The sequence below is a fragment of the Tachypleus tridentatus genome, chromosome 8 (assembly GCF_004210375.1).
Source record: "Tachypleus tridentatus isolate NWPU-2018 chromosome 8, ASM421037v1, whole genome shotgun sequence".
In the NCBI taxonomy this organism is placed as follows: Eukaryota; Metazoa; Arthropoda; class Merostomata; order Xiphosura; family Limulidae; genus Tachypleus; species Tachypleus tridentatus.
The window spans coordinates 13,737,620-13,765,385 of NC_134832.1; the positions used below are offsets into that span (position 1 = coordinate 13,737,620).

At 33.2% G+C, this 27,766-nt stretch overlaps 1 pseudogene across 1 annotated transcript in view; it reads left to right on the plus strand.

The window, feature by feature from the left end:
• The window catches only part of LOC143258555 (nuclear receptor subfamily 2 group E member 1-like), a 56,269-nt pseudogene extending 28,757 nt beyond the window's left edge, over nucleotides 1–27,512 (plus strand). Inside the window, exons 5-7 of the transcript XR_013032354.1 lie at nucleotides 2,342–2,983; nucleotides 17,644–17,905; nucleotides 22,160–27,512. The product of XR_013032354.1 is annotated as a nuclear receptor subfamily 2 group E member 1-like (transcript). The remainder of the gene's footprint in view (nucleotides 1–2,341; nucleotides 2,984–17,643; nucleotides 17,906–22,159) is intronic.
• Nucleotides 27,513–27,766: the final 254 nt, after the last annotated feature.

A 27,766-nucleotide genomic window follows, 5' to 3' on the forward strand; every position in this document is an offset into this window, starting at 1 on the left:
AATAAATATCTAGATTGGGGGGGTCAAGTTATTCGTATTTATGTACTCTTTAAAAGAGTTAAATGTGGTAGGATTTAAAGTCTTTCTAGCCTTAATAATTTTGAGATAACAGTTTCTAAGTAACTTTTCGAAAATTTAATAAATAAAATAGTAATGGCACACGTTTAACAATATTCTAGAAATATCTATTATAGCGACCCCTAGGAAAGGATTCAACTGTATTAACTACACAATGGATCTGTCTGACATTAAGAGACATTATCTATCTACGCCCTACTAAACAATTAAATTAAAATTATGAATCATAAAATTTTATCATGAAAAGTCAAAATCACTGTTATAAAAGAATGTAAAGAACCACTCTTAGGTAAATTGCTGGTCTTAAATACAAATGGTTGTTTAGTTCAAGTCAGAAATGAATTTCTGGTGGAGGTGGTTTTACGTCTTTAGACATCTTGCATTTCACTTCAGTATGGAGGGTGGCTAACAAAAGCAACTTGATGAAAACTAGTGTCGATAAGGCCTGAGGTACTAGTCTTCTGACACGGCTTTTTCCCAGGATGTTCTTATTAAATAGATGCGAGGGGTATCTAAAACCAGCACTTGATATAAGCGGAAGTGTAGTCAGGGTGATTGTACGGTGATGTTCCTGTTATGTGTGACATTAATGGTGGCATTCCTCAACACATAGTTATCAGTAACTACGTGAATGTTTATTTCAGCGCACTCAAGATTTCCATCGCTATCTTATCTATTATCTGGCTGCGTAACGAACATGATTAATTTGTATATGAGCATTATTCCGTGTGTCTTTGATCCACTAAATGTATTTTTGACACCCTTTCTTGTGAGCTACAGATTTTTGCCTTGACGTGAGCACGATCCTGTGTAATATATCGCTTCCAACACGTTATTAAAATACGGCTACGAACAGTTTATTCAATCTCAAAGCAAACACCTCATTAATATCTTGAGCTACCAAGATAATTATATTCAATCTTGTCTACAAGTATAAATAACTTTAATTTTTGTTAGAATGCAGCTCCATATCATTCTAATGACACTTTGAGACACCATTAGCCACGCCATAATTATGATTCGCTGTCTCCCATTCTTCCAATGTCTCTTCATGGGTGAAATAGTTATATCTTTTCTGTCTAGTCTAATTGTGCACGGTTCATGAACAATGTGGAACACTTTATACTCTATTGCAATTGAAACAAGACTGTGTGACTATATTGACTGATTACCCTTGCATATCAAATCGCCAACTGATCATCAAGGCACTTGATTTATATAACAATGATGTAGTGATGAACATTACTTAGTGACCTTACCTTGCATGAGTTAACATGTTGAAAATTCTAATTATACATCAGTTATTCTTTGTTTGTTGTCTGATATATATATATGACTGCATATTTATTCGTAACAATAAACTTTTCCATCGGATTTACCTAATTTGATCTAGTAAATAGGTATTTTCAAAGGTAAATACACGGCCATTATGTAAAATATTCTGATATTTATTAATTGTTTTCTTGTTTCTGTATTGACTACTCCAGTGGATTTTCCACGTTGGCTGTATTATTGACATGACAGCATGTTAACTATTGTCGAGAATTTTACCAATATCAAACTAAGTATTGGGTTTTACGCATTTGTCCTTTGATAATATATACAGGTATTGATTATGGATATTATTACACCTGATAGTAATATTTTTATGTTAATAATTTTAGCTTACATTACCATATTACTAAACATTCCTGTATTGATCCTAATTATACATTTACAAATGTTTTCCTCATTAAGACATTCTAGAAGACTTATTAGAAATATGCTAAGTTTAGTCTAAAAAACCTAACTATTGTTACAACAATACCTAGTCAATAATGATGTTTCAAGACAGCTAGTGTGATGTAGCGAACAGATTTTCTTCTTTGTTTGTTTGTTTGTTTTGAATTTCGCACAAAGCTACCAAAGAGCTATCTGTGTTAGCCGTCCCTAATTTAGTAGTGTAAGACTAGAGGGAAGGCAGCTAGTCATCACCACCCACCGCCAACCCTTGGGCTACTTTTTTACCAACGAATAGTGGGATTGACCGTCACATTATAACACCCCCACGGCTGAAAAGGCGAGCATGTTTGGCGCGACGGGGATGCGAACCCGCAACCCTCAGATTACGAGTCGCACGCCTTAACACGCTTGGCCATGATTTTATTCTAGTAAAAACATTTTATTGCATTTTGTTTAATAGAGTGTATAACATGTATTTATGTAACCTTTTACCGCTTGGTTAAACAACTATCCTAGACTAATGTTTATTAGCACCTTTCAGCTGTTCAACACGAGAGAGGTCCCAGAAAACCTCGGTTTAAAGATCACCGACACCGACCTGATCCCACCAAAGGACTAACCAGTAGTGGAACTACGACCTTTGGATCAAAACTACGTCATCCTTTCGAAATGAGTAAGCTTCCGACTTCCCTAGCGGCCTCTGTAGGAGTTCCAAGCTCTCAACCTTCTATGATGTTTAGCTCAGGAGAAGATATCCCCGCGGCCCCGTCGTCAGCCTTTCTCGGGGCTGCTTCGCCAAGCTTACTGCAGATGTTGCTCAACGCCGAGAAGTCCCAGGAGTTCATGTGGAATACGGTCCGACTGAACTCGGCTCTTGCTTGTACTAACTCGAGTTTCAACCTGGGTTCCATACTAGCTACTACTCGAGCTGACGGCCTCCCATCGCTTCCAGCCCCACCTCCTTTTTTTCTACCCAACCTCATGTTCCGCCTCCTGCGCCAGCGGAGAAAACCACTTCCGCAGCACTCTTGGGGTCCTTCCTGCACTCCTGCCTGCCACCTCCACTGTCACGTCCGCCGGTCAAATAGAGTCTGTACAAGAAGTGACAGCTCGATTACTCTTCATGGTAATCCGCTGGGTCAAGTGTCTCCCTACTTTTCAGACGCTCAGCAAAAGCGACCAGGTAGGCTAATGATGTGGTAGAATATTTCAAACCAGGAAATAAACTGAATGAAAAAAAAAATGAAAGGAAATAACATTTCAAAATTATTGAAAATTATAAACAATATTGTCATAACTGGGCCATGTTTTAATATTTTTGAAATATCAAAACTTATAACCAAAATGATAAGAACTATAAACAATTTTCACGGTCTAAAGTTCAACGTAAAAAAGTGAAAACAAAATGCAAGTAACTCTTGCATGACGTGCTTTAATGGATCAGAGCTACGTTTATTGACTTGAATCAAAATATGAAGTTCGAATTCTCATGGTAAGCAAAGTTTTGCGCTAAAACTACGACAGTCCTAGCCTTTAGCGTATTGCAAGAAAGTAGCATTCTTTGAAGGGCAAAAGCACGGACACATAGATATATATCACACAGAATTACGATGTATGCTGTCATACAGATCAATTTTACATTATTTTATCTCAGGCTATAATACTGCTGTAGGCCTCGCATGGCCAAGCGCGTAAGGCGTGCGACTCGCAATTTGAGGGTCGCGGGTTCGCGCCCACGTCGCGCCAAACATGTTCGCCCTCCCAGCCGTGGTTACGTTATAATGTGACAATCAATGTAGGTGATTTCTAAGCATTTCTTTTAGACGTAAAATGGTCGTGAGATAATTAATAAAAGCTATTTATTGGTTTGCAAATAATTTTATATTTATGAAACTCTTAATAATTTTACTTTTTTATAATTTCATTAAATATAGTTCTACTATATACAGAAATTATAGACACAGCGACAAATAAAATTATTTGTTAATTTTTTTGTAAATATTATTATTCTCTAAACTGTACTTTATGTTAGGACATCATTCTTTGTTGCAATTATATTCTGATCCTTCGGTAAGAGAACGGTAAATCAACGCATTTCTAAAGCTAAAGGCTAGGGTTCAAATCTCCGGGCGGGAAGGGGCAGAGACAGCCTACCGGGGTTTTTCTATAAAACAAGTAAAGAAAACTATTTATGTAATTTTTCAGATAAAATATAATAATTCTTGTATTTGTGATAGATCAATGTAGTTATTAAAAATACTGGTTTTTAATTTTTAAGCTAGAAAATAAGTTAACAGTAAGGAAAGTATGAGAACTATGTATGAAGTAATAGTTATAAGTATTTATTTAAAAACATAACTACTGACAAGTTACCTGATCCGAAAGAAAATCTTTCTTGACAAAAAATTGATGTATTTCTTTTTTTTTAACTTTTTTAACTGTATAGCTGTACCTATAGATAATTAAATTATTATTTTCGTGCACCAAAATATATTCATTTTATAAGCTTTTTCTTTCCGTAAATAGGCTCGGTATGGGCAAGTGTGTTAAGTCGTTCGACTCGTAATCCGAGGGTCACGGGTTTGAAACCCGGTCGCACCAAACATGCTCACCCTTTCAGCCGTGGGGGCGTTATAATGTGAGGTCAATCCCACTATTCGTTGGTAAAAGAGTAGCCCAAGAGTTGACGGTGGGTGGTGATGACTAGCTGCCTTATCTCTTGTCTTACACTGCTAAATTAGGGACGGCTCGGTGCAGTGGGCTAACAACCTACTCACTTAAATGCTTGTTGAAGTATTCACAAGCGATTGCGGCCCTATGTTCTTAGATGGAATCTAATGGTGATAACTAACTAAACTAACTATGATGCTGTAAGGATACATATCTGCTGACAAAATTAAAATCCAACAATACTTCACATAACGAAACTGAAAATGATAGTATATCCGTAGCTATTACTATAATGATACGAATCGTTATTACCTTAGATATAACATATGACACGACAAATCACCATATTTAAATAACAAATAACTTTATATCCACATTTTCAACTCCTTCTGTTTATTGGACATTTTATACCAGTTCCGAAGCTCGTGAAAGTTGGTCTAATAATTCTAAGAGCATACGAATGAGGAAAAGAAGACTTTAACTTGATAATATTAATTAATTAATCCTTACAAAGTTTAGAAAGATATTTTCGTTCAGGTATGATCTTCGTGTCTTAAAGGATTTAGATATAAAATAAATGTTTAGTTATTAAAAATTAAAAGTCACAACACAACTGCTATAAAAACAAAGAATAATAAGTGCTAAATATCACCACTGTGGCTCAGTGGTATGCCTGCGGACTTACAACGCTAAAATCCGGGTTTCGATACCCGTGGTGGGCAGAGCACAGATAGCCCATTGTGTAGCTTTGTGCCTTATTCCAAACAACAATAAGTGCTAAATATCTTACACTCTTAGATTATACTATACATTTCCTATCCTTTAAAAAAATATAAACAAATTAAGGCTTCTTCAAAAGTTAATGGAAGCGGAAAAGTGGCTTAGAACGGAATTGAAAATTTCCTACCTTCTATTCTCTCAAAAGGTTATGAAATATGTAAATAAATTGTTTTATTTGATGCACTTCGTGATACAAGTCAAGTACATAAAAATAACTTAAATGTGTTCAATTAACACGAAGCCAACCATTATTTAAAATCTGAGTAACAAATTGTTGTATTATAATAAAATTCATAACGACTATTTAAAAATAGTTATTTTTATCATTACAATTGACGAAGAACGTATGCTCATAATTTCTTATAATAATTGCTCATAAGTTGTTTTTAACTCTAAACTTAATAAATTATTCTTAATAATGTTCTATTCATGTTCGTTATACACTTAAAACCAGCTCTTACAGGTTTCATATTTGATTTAGTTTTCTTGTCTTATAACTAATGAAAATTCTTTCAGGTTTTCTATTTCAATACTTAGAATTGCAACAAAAAACAACTTTTGTAAGTGTTCCGTTTGAGTTCTTTCTCTAAGTCAGCAATTAATAGACAAGTCTTACAATAATTCTGTTCGACTTTTTGTCGAATTACAATTAATAAACAATTTTTTTTCAGGATTTTTTTTTAAGTTCGTTTTTCTTAACATTACATTAAAAAACTACTGTAGATTTTTTTCCTTGACGTCTTTTTTTCTTATAGTTACAATTAAAAAATAATTATTTCCGGTTTATCAGCTATAATTCTATTCACTAACATTTTACTTCATAAAACTTTCTGTTCGGTTTATTTTTCACAGCATTGCTATCAAGAAACTGATCTTATTCGTCTGTCACAATTCATTTTTTAGCTATACCATTAATAAACAACTACTGCAGGTTTCCTGTTACAGTTATTTCTCTTAGGAATGTGATATATGAATATAACATGCGTTTCTGCTTTTTCACAGGCCCGGCATGGCCAGGTGGTTAAGACGCTCAACTTGTAATCCGAGGGTCGCGGACTCAAATACCCGTCACACCAAACATGCTCGCCCTATTGGTCTTGGGGGTGTTATAATGTTACGATCAATCCACTATTTGTTGGTAAAATAATAGCCCAAGAGTGGTGGGTGGCGATTAATAGGTGCCTTTTCTTTAGTCTTAAACTGCTAAATTAAAGATGGCTAACGCAGATAGTCCTCATGTAGCTTAGCACAAAAGTCACAAACAAAACTGTTTTCTTACAATATTATAGTAATTATTCTGATTTTTTCTTTGTTTTGAAAATGTGAAGGTTTCACATAGAGCGGGTAAAAAACGTTCACTTCAGTTCTTTCTAGCTACCTTTGATTTCAAGTGTTTAATACCTACTTTACTAAGGGGAGGAGGGTGATATTGTTGCAACATTGCGAGTTGTGTAAGGTCATCGACAAAAATCTCGTTCACGGTCATTCAAATAATTCTTGAAGTTACTGGTGTACTTATTTTTCAATGAAAATTACAGTACCACTAATCGCTCTGGGGAAAACATAAACTAAGGAACGTTAGAGTTGAAACAGTCTGAAAAGAGTTTTGCAGAAGAAGCAGTTGCAAAAATCCAAAAACAGTGCAAGGAAAAGAAACTGTACATACTGTGTTTCTGTTTAGGGTGATAATAAAGACTGGCCATTGTGTATTTCTTTTATTTTTTTTTTGGTAAATCTTATAATTTTACTTGAAATACTAAGTCAATTAGTAAGACAATTAGAATTACTTAATGGCTTATATCTTGATCAATTACCCAATTATTAAATGGTCCTATCCAGCAGCTCAAATATTAACTCAGTTTACCTGAATATACTAAACAGTGAATAGATAGGAGAATAATAACTGCAGTATATCATTATTGTGGCGTTTATTATATCTGTTAAGTTGTGTATTGTTCTATACTTTAGTTAAAAGAAATGCAGTTTTCCGCAACTAGAAGGAATTATGACCAAGAGGGAGAGTTGGTCATTTAAGAAAGATGGTTGATTGAATGAGTTATTTGGTCTAGGAAATGTGGGACTTTTGACAATACTACATCGTCCATGACGTCTAACTAACTACATCTGATAACTCAGAAAGAAGAATGTCTTGTCCACCCAGAATAGCAGCTTAAGGTATTCTCTGTGGTGTAGCATCCAGCAAACTTGAGACTAGATTGAGTGGCGCGTATAGAGCCTCCAGATTTACACCATCCACAGTATTATAACCTAGTTCTAGCTGAAACCACCAAGAATATTGCAGAGAAACGTAAGGTGTCATTGGAGAACGACATCTGCTAACCAGAGATATCTCACCAGTAGCTGAGATAGCTGGTACTCAATGGCGAAATGAGGGTTACATAGAGAAATGTTGAGTCCCCTAAGCTGGAAGAATATACTGCCAAGATAGCTGTGAACTATAGAGAAATTTGGGGTCGAGCTGCTTATCAAAGTGTTGGTGTCCTTCAGAATCCCTACCACACCGTACCGAAAACTTTGAGGACATTTTAATAAGACGACAGTCAGGTAGTTAGGAAAGAAAGTATATTGCCATGATCATTGTTCCTATGAGTGAGAGGTAACGAAACACTACAAACATTTAAAGAAACAGTAAAGGTGACTTTGAACAATTTTCCAAAGTATTGCAGGCAGATAATTGTCTCTAGAAGAGATATTAGAACTCTTGGTTTTTAGTTGAGGCTCTGTAGCTTTGAGAATTTAAGTGAGAAACAATTTTAAAACTGCAAGACGGTCATTTCTGAGTTCTACTGGAAGCTTAACCTAGAGAAATTTTGAACAATCAGTTAGATCAAATTCATTGCTAGAAAGAGGGGAACCATAGAAATTACACTCATACATTTGTGTTTCTTTCACACGGAGACTTGGTATAGCACAGATATTCCAGTACTCTCATGGTTTATATTCAGTAATGTATAATAGTGATTCTTTCATCGTGGATTTTCCAAGATAGGAAAAGTACATGTTTTACCTATGTAGCAGTGGGTTACTTTCAAGTGAGCTTCCACTTATATTGTCGAGCAGCGAGGTAGAAGAGGTTGTCGATTTGATCAATGATGATAAAGATATAGGAAACCAACAGCTGTCAGTAAATACTGCTATTACAGCTATAGGAAGCTAGAAGAGCCGAGGTCAATCCTAGCTACATAGAGGAGTGCAACAAACAAATTTCAGTGAAAAGTATGGTTGTCAACCCAACTTAATCAGGGCAGTATGGCTCTTGTTATGTGACTGTGCCAGTAGAAGGGCAAGAGGTCAATTTCCTGGATGATACTGAATGCTAGTATATCTCACAGTATATCAGCCACTCTGAGCAAAACAAGCACTCAGGTCAGTTGACAGAAACTTTTTTTCTAGCAAATGGAAATAAACTACAATATTATTCTCTGCATAAAAAATTGAAACAACCTGGAAAATTTGTGTTATTGTGCAAAACAGTAGAATTTCTCAGTCATATTCTGAGTAGTGAGGAAATCTCCACAGATTAAGCTAAAACAATAGTAATGCGAGTAATCAAGAAGTCAACAATTTTCATGATTTCTCTTCATATTACTTACAGCGCTTACTACTCACAGACAGATATCAGGCGGAATTAAAGATGCGAGCACTCACATCAATTTCTGAAGAGTGTTTTAGTAGAAACACTGGTTTTAACATATCCATAATGGAATTGTAAATTCTGCTAGACACTGGCACCCGTGTTAATGAAATCATGTCCCAGCCGTGGGGGCGTTATAATGTGACGGTCAATCCCACTTTTCTTTGGTAAAAGAGTAGCCCAAGAGTTGGCGGTGGGTGATGATGACTAGCTGCCTTCCCTCTAGTCTTACACTGCTAAATTAGAGACGGCTAGCACAGATAGCCCTCGAGTAGCTTTGTGCGAAATTCCAAAACAAACAAACAAACAAATGAAATCATGATAGTGTTGTTTCAACTGTAGGATGGAGTAGAACCTATAATTACATATGCTAGTCAGTTTCTCAGAGCTTTGAAATGCATATACTATCTGATGAAAAAATAACTGCTTGCAATTATTTTTTGGCGCTACCTTTATAGTAGAAAGTTCACCATTTGAATGTACTATGCATTATTTAAAGGGCTGACAAACTACAAACACACTGAAGGAATGATATACTAGATAAGACATTGCGTGGAAGTGATCTAATCATACATTATCACCTGGCCCCACAACAAGAAAACCAGGCAGTTTGTATTGCTCAATGTAGAGACCATACCCATTCTTTGAATACCCCGATTCTCGGCGCCTTATAGGAACGAATATATTTCTGCTATAAGCAAAAACAATCCATACAGTGGGGTTTTTACTAGTGGTGGACGAGACAGTTAACTCTGTGGGAATAAAAACTGAAATACTTTATTATTGGTACTCCTTTCCAAGTAACAAAAAAGTATGATAAGCTCAGACCGAGGAGCTTAGCATATATCATTTGTGTGGTCATTTGGGAGTAAGTTTTCTCGTCAACTGATGAAAGGAGTGAATGTCTTACGTATACTTGTACTAATATTCAACAGCAGCTCTTTTAGCCTCATGTGAATCAATGTTCACGTCATTGTGTTCATTGACATGAACATTGTAGTAGGTGTGTGTGTGTGCCTCTCAGAGGAAAAAACACGATTTTAGCAGATTTAAGTCCAACAAATAGTCTTGGTTATCACTGATCTACTCCCAGAAATGGTAAGAGGTCACCCACACGTACTCATGATCATTGATTGCTTCAGTGATTTGAGATTTATCAAAAAGTTAGCACTTTTCCACAATCGATGATTGATACACTGCAGAGCACCAAATAGCCTGGTTCACTACACCTGAAGTGATCCATCTGGATCAGAGAACTATCTTTAACAGTTAATTGTCCTCTGAGTTGGGTGAAGTGTTTGGTGTTGTGAAGACATGAAAATCATTTTACGAATCACAGTGTGATTGTTTAGTAAAATTAGAGATAGAGACTAAAAAACATATGATTAATAAGAATGTAACTTAAACCAAAATGACTTGGAGAAACACCTACACTTAGTTATTATGGCATACTATACACTTGAACAGAGATCAATAGGGTATTTGTCAATTATGCTGCTATTCAACTAAGAAATATTACTCTCTGTGGACATGATATATGGTACTCCACCTAGAGCAGACACCCCACATTGTCTACAACAATATGTTGCATGGTTAATATGCACAGCAACATATAGGAAAGGCTGCCATATAACAGAAAAGGTGATGTGAGAACATAATGAAGAATAAATATACAAAACTGAGGCTAAGTGTTGTTTTGTTATGTACCCACAGAATAGCAGTATTTTTACTGTGGTTGGAAAGTACTTCATCTTGTGTTCCAATGAGTTGGTCCCTTAACATGTAAGCTACTTCAGTTAAGGAAATGCACTAAAATACGTAATACACAATGATCAGCAACATCTTTACATGACCAATAAATCTCTGATGAACTGGTTTGCCTGAAAGGCGCAAGAAGACGCAGCCGAGACAGATAAGATTAAAGCTACTGTTTTACCTCGCCATGGCCCTAAAGATAAGAAGGGGAGAATTGAGAGAATCTGGCTGGTTGTCACTTGAAGAAGTACTGGATCAGTAAGTGAGGCTCAACTCTGATAGTTCAGAAACTACCAATGAGGACCACTAATTGATATGGTTGGGATTAAACCCAGTCATTGACAGCTAGGAGAGCAACTGACTGTAGGATCACTGTGTGACAGAAAATGGTCCTTGCTTACCAATGTATTAGGTGGTACTTGTCTTAAAGTGTATATGCTACATTGTATGATTTAAACTTGATTTGTATGATTTTTCTATTGCAAGATTACCAGACCAACAAGGCTTTGTGACCCTTACTTTCAGAGCTATTAAGTAAAGTTAAGCGATACATGTAGGATACCAGATGACAACTTCTTGATTAATTTTAGTATGGCTGATACCAGCAGATGTAATACCTTGTGCATCAATAGCTAGAAGATCGAAAAATCAGCTGAAAGGGCTTTGTGACTTTTGTGTTCTAAGTTATCAAGTGATTGCATTCCAAGGCAAAAGAGTTTCATGAAAATCATTCATCTCATTTAGCTGAGTGGCAAGTAGCACTCTATAGAATAATACATAGTTTTCAATAAATCTTTTCTGTCACATCTGAATGGCATATAACTTCTCCATATCCATTAAGAGGTTTTTATTTCATTAGTGTGTCTGATAATATAAACCATAGTAATAGCATGATTGTTAATCCTGTCTTAGCATACTTTTAGTTTACAAAATTTGACTTAGATAAATGTTCTCAGTTTATTTATCTTATAAAGCCTGAATAAAAACAGCACATACATGAATTTTATGAATTACAGGTAGTAGTACCTTTACTTGACTGTAGGCACCACACATTAACTATAGAAAATAACATTTCGAGAAGAAACTGATGACAGCCTATTGAAAGTTGTTAACAAATGTAATGATGTATAACGGAGATATGTGTGTATAATAATATATTTACCTTAATAAATACATATGCATGATCCCATATATATGCAAGAATATTACCTGAAGTCATTCATGAATGCTGTGTAGCATGAATAGGTCAACTACATAATGAGTTCAACTATTAAATAACATATGAATGGAAATAAAAAGTTTCATTTGTTTGTTAAGGCTGTAATATTAAGTTAACAGTGATTACTGATCTGTCAGATATTATTTGAAGATATATACATGTATTGTTTATTATTTGTGAAATAATATTTCAATTCTGATATTGAAATATTTGGCAGGAAGTGAATTTTCATGGAAGTATAAGAGCAACAACGAACATCACACTTTGTCTGAAATTTATCTTTTTTTCTCTGTAAAAGAGATATAAGACATTTTGATTACATCAAACTGAAATATTTCAGAAGGTGGCAAAGGTTAGTAGTGGTAACTTTTATGTCACAAATATAAGTTTTGTTTTATTTGTCTATGATATTATTTGTCTTATTTGGCTATAATATAATACTTCCAATCACTTAAACTAAATATGTATAAAATGTGCATAAAAGCGTGCAATTTTCTGAACGTTTTCTAAATTGTTTTATTACCATATGAAGTATAAAATGCACTAATGTGCAGGCTGTATAAGTAACACGAAAAGTATGAACCAACACCCTAACAAAGAAGATATCTAAGTAAATGCAATGCACGCGTTATTGAGTACTAAAGATAAAAAGGATGACTAGCTTTACTGTCTGTGCGTATGATCCAGTTTTTAAGGATTGTTTCCAGTTCTTTCCTATACGAATTTAATATCTTTATGTAACAACCAGATGGAAGGGAAGGCAATGGATCCTGATCAAAGAATCACGTAACCAAAATAATTAATTAATTACTCAGCCTATAAGTTTTAAGAGGATAAATAATGGTTGTAACTGGATGGTACTAACCTTTTATCATCCTGTCCTCCAAGATTACCTTTAGACAAGTTGAAATTCATCAACCTTGTATTTTCAGCTTCGACTATTTAAGTTCCACTCCTGGGGTAACTTGGAACTTGACTATTTTGTCTTCAGCTAGTCAGTGGTATTTAATACACAGTGTGCTAAAATCTCTATTAATCTAAACTACTATAAAAGGGCAAAATTATGATGACCAAACTTACACTCAGCACCTCCTGTTTGGCAAAAATCTCAACTTCTATGATTACCCAAAGATACTTGTGACCGGTCTTATCTTCCACCCAATAGAACTTGCATGAAAATACATTGCCGGCTGATGCATTAGACATTCAATATTGTGATGAGTTGGTTGTTTAACTGCCTCTGAGGTCTCCTGAATAGCCCACAGGACCCAATACTCACCAGATGAAAAAAAATTAGAATCTCCGAAAACCATGCCATGTGTCTTCAGCTCTATGCCCACTACCTAATACACCGTTCCCAGTTAAGAAAGATATATGTTGGATGTCACTAGAGTTTCTATTGAGGTGACTCATTGGAGGGTATCTGCTGATAGTAAAGCATAGGCATTATTTCTGCACTCACATTCAGCAGAACATTCTGAAACCCAAGAATACTTTTCCAAAGTTAAAGCCACCTGAACCATCGACCAAATGTCCATAAAGCAGAGCAAGGTGTCCTTTGAAGCTTGACAGGCATTATAGCTAATAGTGATGGTGATTTCAGTAACCAACACAGTAAATGCCGTGATTTTGATGCTTGCATCAGTTTTTCCATCACAAAGGAAGATGGTGACTTTGACAGTCAGCAATGAACATCACTGGAATCAAGTGACTACATTTACACTGAAGTTTGAGATACCAAACACCAAAGAGCTTTCACTGAAAAAGTCAAGAGAACTGCCTTAACTGCAACTAATGTTCGACCTGCTAATGACTCTGCCCATCAGCATAACTGTAATTATGACTGTGATACAAATCCATATCACGAAACAGCAGTGATTAAAGGTATAGAGATATGAGACTTGTATAACCAGAAAGTTGATAATTTCTGATGATGGTTAATACTACTTTCACAGTTATGGGAAGAATATTAGGAGCCGTGAATGAAGTTAGCAAGGATCAGTCAGACCTAACTCCAAACCAAAGCTATCATCAGAGATAAGATGACAGCCAGTCAGAAATAAAGAGCTACTTTATAAGACCTAAAACTGGAGATAAAATAATGATAACGAGAGTTAGGCTTATCCTGTTTAGTTTATTCTGTATGTTGAATTTCATGGTGTTATTTTTTCGAGGTAAGAGTAATGTTTCTAGCTCTTTTACTCTATTCTTTAGCCTCATTTTTTGTGTTTGCTATATTTTGTAAAATTATTTTATTTAGTATGATTATTTGCTTCTCTTATGAAAGGTTTCTGTGACATATATGATTGTATTTGTGATTGTGCAGCAGTATATTATGTTAATTATTGTTAATGTACCTGTACTGATTTGATCTTGTATCTTCATCATGAGTTATATTACCACATTCTCAATGTGAGGAGCTGATTAGTGTTAAAGGATTTGAACTGCAGATTTTTTATTTTTAAACTGAAAAATTTTATGTTTTTTAAAGGTTTATAACGCATTCATTATTTAGTAGTCGTTCTGAATTTGTTATTTATTTTGTATATATGCAAATTTTACATTGCACGTTACCGAAAAAGCTGTTTAGCTTATTTCATTCTGAATGCCTTTGTTTCTTTGTTCTTGAGTTAATAAACCTTTTCTGTCCAGTGTGTTTTTTTCTTGCAGTACTGCACCTTGTTCATAATTAATGGTTATGGTTTTGCCTTGGTCTTAATAAGTATCATCAGTCACGTGCGTAGTGCTAGTTGCACTATTTCCTTAAACTAAAGAAACATTGAATTTAGAGAATCTTGAAAAGGTCCCTAGTCAAGAAAAGAAAGCACACACGCACTGTTTTTATGTTTAGAGTGATTGTTCATTTTATATTTACATTTATATCACCTCAATATTCAATTTAAAATCACGATTTAGTTAGTACGAGAGATTTAACACTATTTCACGATTGAATTCTTGACCGAATTTCCAGTTATTAAACGTATCTATCCAACAGCTCGAAGGTTAAGCTAGTTTATCTAAATTATAAATATACTAGAGCATTACCATTAATAAATAATAACTGTAGGTCTTCTGTTTGAGCTCATTTTCACTGTCACACAATTCATATACAATTGTCAGACTTTTATATTCTTGTACATTTTCTGTTTGAATAATTTTCCTCAGCGTTATATGCAAATAACATTTCTTCTATGTTTTCTCTTAAGTTAATTGTTCTTATTATCGCAATTAATAAACAGCTCTTACAATTTCCTACTCCAATTCTCATACCAAAGTTTGTTTGAATTAAGAAACATCTCTTGCAGATTTTTAATGTTAGTTCTTTTCCTTAGCATTATAATTAATTAATTGTTATTAATAGTAATACACAAACCAAACATAAACATTTATAATGGATATTCTTTTACATTTATTGAACATCCTCCATCTTTTTTCCTGTTCTTTTTTTAATTAATAATTAACACAAACGACATACAAAGATGTTCTGTCTCTTTTTCTTTTCCCTTAGTTTTACAATTATTAGAGAACTGTTTCACATTTTCTCTTCCAATGTTTCTCTAAGCATTACAATTAATAAACAACTATTGTAGGTTTGGTGTTTGAATTCTTTGTCTAATCCTTACATATAACAAATTTCCCTTGGAGGATTTCTGTTCGAATTTTTTTTTAGCTTCACAATTAATTTTAAATTCTTTATGTAAGGTATTTTGTTATTACTCACTCTCTAAATTTCTATTTTTGTATGATAATACAAAACTACGCTTTAACAGCTTATGCATATTGTTGTTTTCTCCACAACATTTTTGTTTATTTGCCTTTCTAATTTGTGTAGTTGCCAATGATGTTGAGTTTTCTCCATCTAATAAGAATGGAAGAATAGTAGATCCAGCTGAAGCAATAAAAATGATTTCATTCTCCAACTTTTAAGTTGTTAAGTATAAACTGATGTGTTAAAAAGATTGTCATAGAAGTGGAAGATACTCAATGAAAAAAAGAATATATTATGATTAGCTTACTTTTTCAAAGTTTAAATAACGTTTGCTAATATTGACAATAGCTTAACATGTAACGTATAAAAGCATGCATATAAAAATTTTACTTTCACATTGCAGGGCTTAATCTATGCAGCTGGGTTCCACAACGCATAAAAACAACCAATTTAATACATCCTAATATATATCTTATCAAAACATTGTCTAGTAATTCCTTGGGGATATGTTATGTATGTATACACTACGTATTCGTAATTTTGGATGTTTCTTCTTCTTCATGAATGTATTTCAGAAAATATATTTGCATATGTCGACCCTAAAACAAAACAAAAACATAACATATATATATGTACATACATAAATTACCATGCCAAGTATAAACCAAGATTTCTCTTATAAGCGGACTAAAACATTTGAATCGGCTTTAAGGTAGATAGAAAATTCTATTAAACTCGTCATATTTAGGTAAGTAGTGAGTTTAAACGTTCTTTATATTAGCACATAGTAGCAAAACAGCGTCAAATTGTTTGTCATTGTTTTGTTCTTGTAACCATGTTTCTTTTCCAGTATCACATGATATCTCATGATTTGTGGACACTTGCAAGAGTGAAAAGAGCTGTGGTGTAGCAAACAAAACAAGTTCCAGCATTTTAAGTATGATTTCTCCTGCATAATTAAGATAAATAAAAATAAAATTAAGCTTTATTAGGCTATCTGTAGCTATAAACCCTTACTACCTAATTTTAGTTTATAGACTGAAAAGTGTGGAAAATAGTAATAAACCTGATTAGCCACTGCGTTATCTATCACTTTATCCTAATGTCTTATCACACAGAAGCTCCTCACATAGAATTGTGCTAATAGAGGTACAAACAATTTTAGTAGGGACGAGGGAGGAGCACTAGTTAATATAACGGACTATAAATCTGTGGGTCTTCAGCTCGTATCCCATTACTTCAAAATACAAGTCGCGATCCGCACTTTGTGGTTGTGGGTACAATATAAGAGAGGCAGTCAGGTTCTTCTATTTTGTAAAACAAGGGTAATCCATCAGTTTGCAGTGGGCGCTCTAAACTAATTCTCTCCTATTTAGTCTATTAATTTAAAATTAGAGAAGACTAAAATAGTTTTATGCGAATATCCGAAAACAAACAAATCATTGGCAGCTCAAACCAGTTTCTGATTCGAAACTCTCGACGATCTCCTGAAATAAATCCTTCATTGTACGACACAAACATATTACTTCCGATGACTTCTTGACATCAATCTCTCTCATTAGAAGAGAAAAAGCCAAAATCTGTGACACACATATTGCTGTTGATGAATTCCTGGCATCAGGTTTTCACCGAGAGAATAAGTTGTTTATTTATAATTCAGAAATCTTTTTTCTGTTTTAGAGGAAAGATAAAGGTGGCTTAAAGGTCAGCATATCGATAATTCATGGTTTGTATCCTGTTACTTCAAAATGGCACTCCTCGCCTTGAGAATGCGAGAGTGTTATAAGAGTTACAGTCAAATAAATCTACTTGATAACCATTGCACACGAAGTGAGTGCTGTTTATTAGTTGCATTCAGTCTAATTTATCAGCTCAAACTAAAGGGTGATTAATGCAGAAATCTTTTGTTGTTTGCGCAAGTATCGGAAATAAGCCAGACCTTTCTTTATCTTACTCCATTTTTTGGTAGTTCCACTCAATATCTTAAAAAATCAAATAGATCGACAGTTTAGAGTAAAGGGATGTCCTTTAATAAATATGTTTGTTGATCTTTAGGTTATATTACTGGAAGAGTCATGGAAGGATCTGTTTTTATTGAATATGGCGCAGTGGTCAGTTACATCGGATATTTTATCCACTTTGCCTGGCCCTAAATTGACCGCACTTCGGACAAGTTCTGATCCAAAACCTGGTGACCTTCAATCACAACATGCCTCTGACGTACACTACATCCAAGATGTCATGAGACGATACCGCCAGTTGTCGCCAGATTTTACTGAATGTAGCTGTTTGAAAGCAATTGTGTTGTTTAAACCAGGTATTAAGCTTTTATTTCAATTCTTAATATACATTAAATTTCGTATCTGAGCTAAACTTACAGATTGTTAGTACCACAGTAGTCCATGTCTGCTCGTTCACTAAAACAGAACAAAAGTTGTTAGGTTTTGTTTGCAACCAGTTTGTTTTTAATCCTGTTATTAACTTTTTATTTCTGTACTTGCTATAGATGAACGTATAATTCATAAAAACTAACCTGTTGTCACTATTGAAACCAAATATTCATTTTACTCTGACCAAATGCCAATTTAATAATGTTGCTTTCACCTTATGTTCACTTTTTCTAAATAAATCCAAGCTTGCTATTGTTATATTACCATTAGTGTGTTTACTCTTGGCAGTTACAAAGTTGTTATGAAAGTTATTACCAATCTATCTGTTCAATATCACTAGAACGTCAATTTGTTTTTAACAGATGTGCCCCCCAGTGGCACAGCGATATATCTGCGAACTCACACCTCTGAAAAACAGATTTCAATACCCGTGTTAAGCAGAGCACAGATAGCCCATTGCGTAGCTTTGTGCTTAATTCTAAAGAAACAAACAATTAACAGATGTAAAAATATTATGTTTTTTATAACATTATTCCAGTTTGTCCCTTATTTCTAAGATGTATGTGTGTTTTGTAGTAAAGGTAATGTGTTGTTATGTGTTGTTATGTGTTGTTGTGTGTATTTACTGCATATCAACTTATTTTTTGCAAATATTAAGTTGTTATGGTTCTTATACCGCATGCCAATTTAATATTAATGGATACTAGGTTCTCTATTTCTAAACTGTTGTTTTTTCTTTGTAGCACGTGTGTATATTTCTTACACAACATCAGAGACAGGTTATTCGCTGAGAGGAATCGAACCCCCTCTCATTTTAGCATCGTAACTCTGAATACTTACCGCTGTCCCGGAGGAAAACATCCCGCATTGAAAGCAAAGAATCTAAATTATTATTTGTCATTAAATTTGCACACATTTATTTATTCCTGATTATGTTAAACTGTTAAGTTTATTGGTACGTTATCTCAAAATAATGCTAACAGATACTAAGTTCGTTAATTCTTAACTATACGTATATTTTGTAGTATTTACCGTATGTCGACTTATTGTTAACAGCAACTATGTAATTATGATTATTTTTCAGAGTAAATAAATATTGTTAATAGATACCAGTTTGGTTATTGTTATAAATTATAAAGTTATAATACGTCCATACCATGGTTGAGACGGTAAAAGGCTTATTTTTATACATATCAAACGTATATTGTTTAGTCACACGTACACGAGAAAATTTACAGTACGTCCATTGTTTAATTAAAAACTGCTGGTTTTCTTACGTGGATTCGCTTGCCTTAAATGTTCTTAATGCAAATAGCTACAAGATGTTATGGTTTTTATCGTCGCAAATGTATTTATTGTTAAAAGGTATCTAGCCTTATGATTATTGTTTCTGTTAACTCTTTTTTATTCTTTATAAAGGTATTAGATATTGTTAGACGCTGTGGTCATTCTTGGCGTCAGTTTTATTGTTGAAATATTCTAGTTCAATATTAGTATTAGTTTCAACGTATTTACTGCAGTACATTGTAATATGTATCCTACGTTTATCTTATTACTCATGATTACTGAGCTGTAATACTTAAAATATGATAACAAATCCTAAGTTTTATTTCTATGTTTTCATGTATTCATTTGATATTAATATATTTTAAAGTTGATATATACATACTATCTTGTATGATCACCGTGTTAATAATATTAGTTATTCCTCTTATGCTTAACATATTACAGTTTTTAGGTCAATTGATTTAGGGTTTTTATTACCATAATTTAGTGTATGCTCTCTTGTTATTAAAATCTACTGTTTATTATTTTTTTATTTATCATACCCCAACTCTAGCAGTGACAGATTATTGGTTGCTCTTATTATATGTGACGAACATCGCTTTAATATAAATAAATGATAGTTGCTGATTGTGTCTGTATCTTGACGCCTTTACTTTCCATGTATTTTGCTGTTAACAGTTACTATTTTGATATTTTTATTGGTTTCACTATAGTGTCATTGACCGATTTTAAGATGTAATTTTTAATAACTATTGTCACTTACTTTGTAATAAATGTATATTGTATACTCCATTGTTTATTAATGTTAAACGTGTCATTCATTCTCTTTATCGTCACTTTAAATAATTATAGCTTTACTGTCATGCTACCGTACACTTATTTTGTTGCAAACACAGTGCATGCTGCTAGTGTTAAACATATTGTTCGTTTATTTTAATTCGTGATGACGAGAAAACCCACTTGTAGAGAAAATTATATATGTAAAAAACTGTTGGTATGTGTATAGAAAGCACTAACCCGAGGACCGAACAACGTTTCAACCTTCTTCGGTCATCGTCAGGTTCGCAAAGAAAGAAAGAGTTAACTGACCGATAGCTGACCTTTATACCTATATTAATAAATATATCCAACATTTAAGCACGCCCTCTACATTCCTACACTCAATTACACAACCGCTTTCAAACATGTGGTCAGCTATCGGTCAGTTACCTCCTTCTTTCTTTATGAACCCGACGAAGACCGAAGAAGGTCGAAAAGTTGTTCGCTCCTCCACATAGTGCATTCTATATTCATACCACCCGTTTTTACAAACATAATTTTTCGATTGTTTTGTTAACTTGTTCTAAATAGTTATTGTTATGCTTAATCTGCGATTTTCTGAAATTGGTAAAATGTGTTTAGGTCCTTATTTGTACATTTTCCTTACAAATAGTTTTGTTTTATGTTGATAGTTGTTGCCTGTTTTGTACGCTGAGTGGTAAGCTGTTTTCATTACATGTCCGCCTATTTAATTATGTTTTTGAAAAATAGTGTTCTTACAGTGTAGAATTTCCCTGGCGGTGGCGATGATCTATAATTTAGCCGTCACATAAAGAACTGCAGTAACAGACTCTTCTCAGAAATATCAATCTAGAAAAGCATTTATATTATTTGTGTTTAACATCGATGAAGTAAAAATCATTTAAGCTTCATACTTATTGTCTTTCCTTTAAAAAAAAAAGACGGTTTTTATTCTAGTTTAATCGGCTAGTACAGCGGTATGTCTACGGATTTACAACGCTAAAATCAGAGGTTCGATTCCCCGCGGTGGGCTCAGCAGGTAGCCCAATGTGGCTTTGCTATACGAAAACACACACACTCTAATTCAATTGTATGTCTTAATTTATTATTATATAAGCAGTGTTCCCTCTTCATGGCAGCAACAAAGAAAACAGTAAATTGAAACTCTTTCCCCCCTCCGTTTAACCGGTGACGAATAATCCATTAAACCATGGATTTTTTATAAAGGTTATGAAAGATAAATAACCATGAATGCTTTCAGATATCATTTGTAAGCTTAAACTCTTTTCGGTGACGCTGAGGCAAGTGCAAGGGCTAAAAATCGGGGTTTGATACAAACGGTGGATAGAGCGCAGTCAGCCTACTGTGTAGTTTTGGGCTTAACAACAGCCACGCTAGCTAAGTAAAAACTAATTTTGTTTTTCTTTTGCATATTAGAATTTTAACCTCAGTTCTTTTGAATGACCTGCGGAAGTCATAAAGTTATTTCTAAAATTCATTATATTCCATGCATTTTAAAGTGTCAAGAGCTACATATCGGTCGTTAACCAATTTTAAAAATCGTTTTTGTTATACTGGTTCCAGCTACAGACAAGCATAATTCGTCTAATGTTGAATAAAGAGGCAATGTCCTAAAACAGTGTTGCTGTCTTCAGTAGGGATATACACTAGATAACTCATTTTAGTTACTGTTTTAAGAATCTAGGTATTTGGAGATTTAATTAAATTAGTACCATTCTAATTACATGGTATCCGAAAAGTCTGGAACCTTAGGTGATTTGAAGCTTTTCTTAATTTCAGATACGTGACTGATCATGCTGCTGTCAAAACGTAGTATGGTATTCTTAACGCTGTTGTTATTCCAAACTTGTTTCGAATTTCAAGGATAGCATGTGCAAAACATTCTGTAACATTTGTCGAAGTGTGTTATAGTTCCAGACTTTTTGGATATTCTGTATATTGACATCACCGGATCAAGTTTATTCAGTTTATTCCTTCTACTAAATTTAATAGTCTGTAGTCAATTGTTTTTTGCTGTGTTGTTTTTTTTTATATTTCTTCCGAAATAGTTGACATTTTATACATTTCCATGTTATCTGATTTTATTTTTTTAGAAACTGTAGGCTTGTGTGATATTCATCCAGTTGAGATGTTACAAGACCAGGCCCAATGCATTTTGGGAGATTATGTCAGACACAAATACCCTCGGCAGCCAACAAGATTCGGACGGCTTCTTCTGTTGGTTCCTTGTCTTCGTGCTGTTAGCGCAGGGATGGTCGAACGGCTCTTCTTCAGAGACACAGTTGGAGATATTCCCATCGAGAGACTTCTAGGAGACATGTATCACATGGAAAAAACAGATTGACTTTAAGAGTACAATATAAGTGGTTTTTGAGTTGTTGTTTTTTTGTAGCTAAATTTCATTCGAAGAATTCTCGGTAAAAAAAACAACTATTAAAACAACATTAAAAGGTGGCTTTAACGGTAAAGAGAAGAGAACAAATTCTTGTTGGGAAGTGGTATAATAAAATATTTGTAAACAAAATCTTAAATGATAAATTTAAAAACGTTTCACTTGCGCATGTTAATTGTTACTGAATTAGATAACGCGCCAAGTCTCTACCTTTAATTACTTGACAGGATACAAAATGTTGAAGGGAAGAAAGTGATGAAATAATATTTTTTTATCCACTTAGAATCCTGACAAACATGTATATTAAAAGTAAAATTTTCATCTTTATCTGTAAAGGCAGGATATTTCTTCATTAGGACAAACAATTTACGTCTTCATGATAAAATAAATAATAAACCTTCACCGAGTATAAAAAAAGCTTACGACTTATGACTTGATCATGTTTCTAGGAATGTATATTCATAAAGATGGAACTTAAATCTTGGAAAAGTGAAATTTAGTGACTTTGTCAGAATTCGTGTTATATTAAGAAGTATAAACTATTTCTTTCTTCGAAGTCAAGGAAGTCAAGGTCTACATTTTCATTAAGAGTTGTGGTATATTTCTAGACCGCAATAAATGGCTTATACAAGTCTTTAGAGAGTCCTGTTTATAGGTAACATTGGAATGATGGAATGTGAGTCATTGAAACTTATGGTATTAGATTTACCCAAAGTCAGCTTTGTTTCCGAATAAAGCCAACTCTGTAAAAGAAAACTATAACTTAAAAAGTGTCCAGCATTATTATACGCTACTTTCAGATATCACAACGATTACGCTTATTAGAATAATAGTCCTTAGGCTTCTAGTGAGAAATCGAAACCAGCCTAATATCCTCTCACTTCGGACAAACATAAATAAAATACAATGGAAGATTAATTACTTTAAATTTCATATCTGTAAATAATTCTGTTTCATGTTAAAAACTTCTGTCTTTGTACATACGTATATTTTTGTCTCGAGCACTTTGAGTTTTAGATCTTTAAACTCTTTTTAAGACTTTGTTTCATTGTATAGTGAAATAATTCTACCAAACACACTTCTGCTGTATATAAACACAGAATAGTTTACGATGTAATATATATTGTCACTTTCACAGCTCCTAGATTCTTTAGCGAGTTAAATATGACTCATTTTAGTAAAGTGGTGAAGTTACATTCATTCAAGCTCACCAGTGTATCAACGGTAGTTCTAAGAACTTACAACGCTAAAAACCGGTTTTCGATAACCGTGGTGGGAAAAGCACAGATAGCCCATTGTGTAGCTTTGTGCTTTATTAACAACAACATTCATTCGATTGTTTTATTTTCGACCTTTCGATATTATAGTCACGGAAATTTACCCAAAGGATTACATATTTATCATAATAAAGGAAAGGGTTAATTTCAATCAAAACCGCTGAAGGTTCTGATTTTGGAAACAATTTTTTAAAATAATCTCACCACTTAGTTTTAAAGCATTGTTACTTTCTTGGTTGATCACCAATATTTTAAAAGTTTGTTATAATACAAAATTATCCCAAAGCTTAGATGATGAAGAACATTTTTCACTACATTAGACTTACGTAACAACGCAGTAATCACTTATTCTTTCTTTAGGAAATCTAATACCTTACATAGAACTTATGCTTAAAAATGGGCCTGGCATGGCCAAGCGTGTTAAGGCGTGCGACTCGTAATCTGAGGGTCGCGGGTTCGCATCCCCGTCGCGCCAAACATGCTCGCCATTTCAGCCGTGGAGGCGTTATAATATGACGGTCAATCCGACTATTCGTTGGTAAAAGAGTAGACCAAGAGTTGGCGGTGGGTGGTGATGACTAGCTGCCTTCCCTCTAGTCTTACACTGCTAAATTAGGGACGGCTAGCACAGATAGCCCTCGAGTAGCTTTGTGCGAAATTCAAAAACAAACAAACAAAAGCTTTAAAATGGAAGTTCTGTCAGGAAGAAATAGTGCATAATCAAATAATGCAGGGCGCAGAATAAATAATAAAATCTTATCCAGACATAATCATAAAACAAATTTAAAAGCTGCTATATCCGTAAATTAAACTAATGTTGAGAAAAAGTTTCTAGATAAAATATGAGTCTAGGCAAAAAAAGAACCATACAAAAAATTAAGAAAAATGGATTTATGATTTCTTAGGTAAAATGAGACTAGATAATGATAAGAAAATTAAAAGACTATGCACTCTCAATAATTTATATTTAATATTTTTCAATAAGATAAATGATTTTTTGTGTGATTACTTTTGTCAGGCAAGAATAGCGAAAACGATTACTTTAATTAGAATAAAAAATTCAATATTCACTTAAATATTTTATTGGCTATACGTTACGTTTCGAATAATGTATTTAGTAAGAAAAATGTCAATATCAAAGATTCTGTAAATATATAGTGTATTAGATTTCATTATAAAGCCTACTTGTGAAATGCTCATAAAGTAGTCCAATTATTTCAAAAATCGTGAAACAACCAAAAAACCTAATAGAAAATCTGTTTATATAATAATTTACACAGAGTTGAAATGTTTAAGTTAAAATTTCGGTTTATGTGCTGGACAAAGTACTAATATAACGTTAAACTAGAAAGGAATGAAGAAAATAAAATCATACAAATAAAAGAAAATATGTCAAATATATCTCAATAATCATACCTCAAGCTCTATATCTACCCTAACTAGCAATACGTTACTTAAGAACATGTTTTTGTACGTTTCACAAACTCTACTAATACTTTAACTTTAACTTAACATTACAGCGATTTACAATTATCTTAACACCTTCAAAAATTTAAAATAAGGGCGTAAGTCGAAGTAAAAATGTATGCGTTTTGAATTTATGTTCTTCGTAAAGTTACGTTGAGATGAATTATGGGAAAAAACGTGAATTAATGTTTTGTACTCAGTGTAACAAGTTCATTTGAATTGAGCTACATATCTCTGAAAGAAGGATAGATATTTATTTTCTGTTATACTGCTCAATAATCGGAAAGTTTTGCATCTTCCGTTTGTGAAAATTTTGAAAGTTTTTTCTAGTAATGGCGGCCAATGTGTATTTCTTGCAGAACGCCATCAAGGGGCTATTTTTCAGATTTATAACACGTTACTTCAACTTAGTGTTCTCATATCTGTTGCTTGTCAAACTACCTATAATCAACTTTTTAAGCAAACTATAAAAAAAATGTAATTGGTATATGGATTGATTAAATTATGTCAACAGGTACTATAACGAAGAGCCTGACCTCACATGACTAGTACTATTTAGTTGGTATGCTGGCCCTCATTCATCTGAGTGGAATAATCGTCTTCCTCTTTGTGCCAAGTTTAGGTTTTACAGAATGTACTGTCTTTTATGTCTTTAGAAAAGATATGTGGAACTAAGTGTGAACAGAGGGAGCCACGTAGTTGTTATATTCCTGGTGCATCTAATAATGGTACAGCTTTCCGATTATCCTGAAAATATCTAGATCGTATCTGTTAAACTAAAATATTTTCACTTAAAAGACATAATTTTAATAAATAATTTTTTCATTTTAGAATAGATTATGAAAATAAAAATATAAAAAGCTATTAAAATTTACAAAATAAGCAACACATCCTACAAAGCTTCTACTTATTACTAATACTAGCATTACTTAATGGTAATGGAAGTCGTAGATAGCACTATATGTGTGTGTGTACTTAGACAGAGAAATAAATAAATATGCTACAGTAAAAGGTAATTCCCATTTCAAGTGAAAAGATTCAGATGTTTCATTTCATCTGCACTCTTTAATCCAACTTTAATTATTTTAATTTGTGCAAATCTATATTTTATTTTGTCTTTAAAATATCTTGATTATGACACATTAACAAATCACAAAATTTTAACCAACTAAAATTATATTTGAAAAAACATTTCAATTACTAACAAATTTCAATGTTTCTGATGAGATTTATTTCTCAAGTATGGACTTTTTAGTTCCAACTAATTCAATGTTAGCTGTTTTAACTTCAGCTTTACAAAATGCACATCTTATAAAAGTTAGTTGATTAGTAATATATAAATATATATTGTAGGTATATCAAACAACTTCTTATTCTTCATGAGTTTACCACCGTTTTCAGGTTGTTCTCTATTGTTTTAAACAATTAAGTAAAATAGGCTTAGGTGAGAGGAAGAATGGTTTAAAACATACCAAAGAGGTACAGCATGTTTTATATCTATCAATGTTTATTTTTGGTAAATTCGGTGTTCGAATTGATTGGATTTGTTTACATGGAAAGGAAGTGTGAATGTGGTACAAAAGTATAGGAGAATGAATCATTTACAAATACATCGGTGAAAAAAATGTGCCAATCTGATTTTTCTTTCGTGACTCACTTATATTTCATGCAATTTTTCAGAGACTCGTATAATTCACGATTATATGTTATGTAATTAATTAAAACAAATACTATCAATAAATAAATAGAATAATTTTTTTTCTTGTTTATCAGTTGGTATTTTTAAATGTTTATTAAAAGTTGAAATTGGTTGAGTCTGAGTTTTAATTTATATATTTATTTTTTTCATATGATAATGACAGTTTTAAATATATTTATATAATTGGCAGTTTTGAACTAATAACTTTATGCGATGTTGAAATATAAAGTCAAATTATATTGTACTAAATAACAAACACACTAGCCATGCTGTTGTTGTCTATTTCAGTAATAATAGAGGTAATACTTTGTTTTATTTTGTTTATTTTTTAAGTAAATGAGCAACAACTCTTTCAAAAATTTGAACATAACGCTGTAGTTTCCATATGTAATCTATGCTGTAAATACAAAGCTTTCTATGTGTTCACCGAGAAAATGGATGATAATCCTCTCAAAAGCTTGAAAGTTGCTAATCGTCTAAGACATTTAACTTTTCTTATCTTGGCATTTTACTTCGACAATCACGGTCTGAGTAACTGTATCGTCTGGTGTAATAATAATTTTTTTGTTAGCCAAAGAATAAATTTTGTGCTGTTACGTTGTCGTCCTAGATCTGTGTTTTGTTATAACAATTTAAAACAGTGTACTAATAAAAGTAATTGCAAAAATATACAATATATAACGGAAAATATTAACACACAGGCGAACTAATGTAAGGTTGTTTAATAATTGAAATTACAAACTTGTTTTATTCTAGTTTATACATATATATTACTGTTTAATTTGAATAAAAATACATTAATTGTAAACCCACAGTTGAAATATACTTTCTAATAATTCTTTCTACTTGATGCCAGTTACTTTAG